This window comes from Bubalus kerabau, chromosome 7 (assembly GCF_029407905.1).
Source record: "Bubalus kerabau isolate K-KA32 ecotype Philippines breed swamp buffalo chromosome 7, PCC_UOA_SB_1v2, whole genome shotgun sequence".
NCBI lineage: Eukaryota > Metazoa > Chordata > Mammalia > Artiodactyla > Bovidae > Bubalus > Bubalus kerabau.
In genome coordinates, this window is record NC_073630.1 from 25,935,472 (window position 1) to 25,939,740 (window position 4,269).

Consider the following 4,269-nt stretch of genomic DNA (forward strand, 5'->3'; position numbering starts at 1 on the left):
ATCCATGCAGCTGCTCTTCTAAGGATAACACATGTCAATATATTTGTTATTTACTTTCTAGCAGAAACCCAGCAGCTGCAGCAATTTTGGAGAGAATTCTCTGACACATCTCATTTCCTATCAATCTTAGGTGCTAGTGGCTATACACACACATTCCTATTAGGCTAACATCTCTGAATGCAGCTAGCTATTGGGAGAGAAAATCCTTTAATTTCTTGGCTATGATGGGACTGTGTGATGCCAAATTTCAACTCTCTATGGGATACAGAAAGTCCTCGGGACATGAAGCTTTTCTTGTCTCCCCAGGCAAATTGGCTGGGCTCACTTGTTTGAAGGAGGCGATTATTAAAAATGGCTTAGAGAAATTTTAAAGTAAAATTAAAAATAAAAAGAGTCCCTCAGCTACTATGCATGTATTGTCTTTCCCTTCTTAGGGAGAATGTTTGGGGTGGAGATCAGAGTAATCAAAAGCAGCTGACACAAGTAATCCATGCTAATTTGAAATGAAAAAAAAAAAAAAAAAAGTGTGTGATTTGCCACTGAGATCAGAAGGTGAGACTATCCTTCCAAAAGAATTTGCAGAGCAAAATGGACCTTTAGTTCTCAGTAATTTTTCCTTTCTCTCTGCAATTTTATGACATTGTATTCTAGTGAAAATGTCTAGAAAGAAATAGTTTCATATGATTGTCATTGTCTCCCTACGTAAATAATAATAACATTCTAAATGCAGTTTGTGGAGTAGAGGAGTAAAGAAGAGTAAAGAGGAGCAGAGAATGCTGTACCATACGAGAAATTTTTTTCTATATCAGATTAGGAATGCCAAACTCCACAACTGTAAAATATGGATCTCTCAAAATCAGACATCTCTGTTGCCATGTCTCACAAGCATGAACATCTGCTCCATCTTTCACAATGAGACTTTTTCCCACAATCAGACAAGCTACTGTCTTTGAGATGCAAGCTTAATTATACTGTTTTTAAACCTTCGTGACTGAACACATATGAAACAATGTCACTTCCTTACTGTCTTTAATCTTGTCTTCCCATCTCTCTAAATGTAATGTAAATGTAAAATTTTATAAAACTTCAATTCTCCATCCAGCCTTATAGTTTTTCTGCTACTTAGCTATGACTCTCTAATAGTTCTTATGAATTTAAGAAATATCTATCTTTCTGACAATTTGGAGACTGAATCCTACTCTTCTTCTCGTCTCTGATAACATTATAGGTTATCTCCTCCATTATGCACATTATGCAAGAAAGGAATGTTGCAAGATGCTTTATAGTATTCTTTTGCTTTCTAAATAAAATGATCACTCCTAATTTTCTTATTATTAACTTTTTTGGTATCTGGTTTCCATGGCCTACATAGATTCATATCTATGAATATCTATATTTGCAGGATATTTGGAGGTGGCAATATGCATTTCCTCTGCCAGAGCATGCTACACAACAATGCAAAACCCCAGGAATGAAAAAAGAGTCAGAAGTCACTTGGGTTTTATAGGTAAGTTGCATTGTTGAAGAATCTTCCTCTGTCGGCACATCATATCCAATAAGTCCATTTTGCTGCCTAAAGAACTAATCCATTTGTCTTTCTTTTCTTTCTAAGCACAACATATTTGAATCCAGTCCCTCAGCTGAAACTCAGGTAGGAGATGAAGCTCGGATCAGGAATAGGATATGATGGGCATTTGAAGTGGAGAGAGATTTGGGGATATTACTGGGAATGATGTGAAGTTCAGCAAAGAGAGGAATGGGATGAACTCTGGGATGGTGTAGAACAAGGAGTGTCTGCACATATTACTTGGTAACAATAGCTGTATTTATATTTTAATATGGCTGTTTGGGACAGGATGATGACTGTCAAAAACAAAGCAATTCAAATCTCTAAACCAAGATTCCTTTGTTGTGGATGGTCATCCCATGAATTCTAAGATGTTTAGCCATACCTGCAGCCTCTCCAGTCTTTCGAGACATTCTCTTAGAGCCACCAGATGCAGGAGACTTTCATTCAGTTATGAAACCAAAAAGGTCTCCAGGCACAGCCAAATGTCCCCTGCCTGCCTGGGAAGCAAAACTTCTTCCATCTGAGAACTACTGTTCTAAAAATCTTAAATGTCTTACTTCACTTTTAACAACACAGGCAACCCTTATATGACCTGCTATGCCTTTCAAGGGAAAGGCAAGTGTCCATAGAGTTTAAATACTCCATATTCATGACCCAAGGCGATGGCACCCCACTCCAGTACTCTTGCCTAGAAAATCCCATGGATGGAGGAACCTGGTAGGCTGCAGTCCATGGGGTCGTGAAGAGTCGGACACGACTGAGCGACTTCACTTTCACTTTTCACTTTCATGCATTGGAGAAGGAAATGGCAACCCACTCCAGTGTTCTTGCCTGGAGAATCCCAGGGACGGGGAGCCTAGTGAGCTGCTGTCTATGGGGTTGCACAGAGTCGGACACAACTGAAGCGACTTAGCAGCAGCAGCAGCCATATGGTTAGTTGGCCACACAATCAGAAAAGGAAGTTGATGACCCAGCTTTATCACAAATGTATAAAGACCCAAATGTATAAAGTCACAGCTCTGTTCTCTACAATAGAATCTAGATAGTAAGCAAGCAAAGCAGGCCTGGTATCTCCACAACATGCTTCTAGAATACTCTGACTATGGACACGTGACACTCTTTGTCTACAGGACATTCTTTTTTACATTTAACACCCCATTGATAACAAAATCTCAAGAATGGTTGAGGGTGATGTTGGCACCTGGAAGAGGGAAGCCAGTCTTTTGAGACATTCTCTTAGAGCCTGCCAGGCTTTCTTGCAGGACAGTAGAGCAGTCTTTTTTCTAGATGAAAACAATATTATTTTCACTTTAGCACACTCAAAGGTCCATCATAAGTTTCTTCTTCATTTAAAAATTAACCATGAGCTACTTTATATTTCTATATTCTTAGTAATATGACCTTTCATTAAAAGGTCCAAACAGAATTGTATTAGGACAGCAAAATATATCTAATAGAATTTTATTAGGGTATTATACCCAGTAGACATGCTTTTAAATTTGAAAGGTATGTTACTATCAAGCTTACAGAAACAATACATTTTACATAATTTTACATTTCCAGGGATATGCTGGCCTTTCTTTTTCTGATCTCATAAACTTTTCTAAATTTCTTAGGAAATGAAAGATTCTAAAAATCATAAAAGTTCCTGTTATTTCCTAAACAGCATGCAAAGCTGTTGCATAATCTCAGAAAAAGATAGACAGGACAGACCTTACAAATATATTTTAAAGCTCTGAAATGTAGACAAGAATATGTAAATTGAAAGTAAATTTATTTTAGTGAACTGGCAAGAAGGGAAAAAATATAGGGCCATATGTTACCATCAGTTTTGCTATGCATATTTGGGGGGAAAAAAGTTTCTTAAGCCAGGCATTTTCAGTCCATAAAATGCCTTCCATAGGTAACCACAAGCTGGCAGAAGTAGCAGGCAAGTGTTGAAAGTTAGAAATGAGGACAATGCTTTTATTGGTGGCAGAGCAGAATTGGGAACTTGGTCTAAGAGGAATGGAGATGAGGGTATGATAATTTTACGTAAGTGAAAATGGTATCAGTGAGTAAGGAAACTCTTAACTAGAAGCAGAAGTTCTTTGTTTCACCTCCTTTTCTCCCATTGGTCTCTCTATTCACAGAGGACTACTGTGAAGATCATCTACAGTGTAAAGAACATGTATTCCGGCTCACCTCTCTGTTCTAGGTGCTAAGTGATTTCTTCTTTCCTGCTTTGCTTCAGTAAAAATATCACAGTACACAGCAGGTCAGTTGAGATCTAGCCACAAATACAAATAATAAATTATGTGGACTAATAAAAATAATATGCTGTCTGAAAGCAAGGCTTTATCTGTTCTGACTATAATCTGCAGTTCTAGAATAATGCCTGGGATACAATAAGTGCTCAGTAATTTTATTAAATGACTGAATGAATATCATAATCATTTTGTGCTTGACATCATGAACTTATATATTTTAAATTAATAATTATTCTTCTATATGTATTGTTTGTGTGTGTGTGACTATATTTGAACTCTGCACATTTCCATGAGAGACTAGAGACTGCTCAATGATGACATGTTTGTATATGTGTGTACTCCTTTAGTATTTATAAACCATTTTTCCATGGCTTAGAGTACTCAAACTCAGAGGACAGAATCCCAATTATTTCAGAAGACAGAATTCTACTTTTTTTTAAACTGAGACCA

At 37.2% G+C, this 4,269-nt stretch overlaps 1 long non-coding RNA gene across 1 annotated transcript; it reads left to right on the top strand.

Annotated features, from left to right (window-relative positions):
* The first annotated feature begins 1,404 nt into the window (after nucleotides 1–1,404).
* Nucleotides 1,405–3,961, top strand: LOC129657557 (uncharacterized). The gene is made up of 3 exons (XR_008716798.1): nucleotides 1,405–1,507; nucleotides 1,613–1,651; nucleotides 3,703–3,961. It is a non-coding gene; the product is annotated as an uncharacterized LOC129657557 (long non-coding RNA).
* Nucleotides 3,962–4,269: the final 308 nt, after the last annotated feature.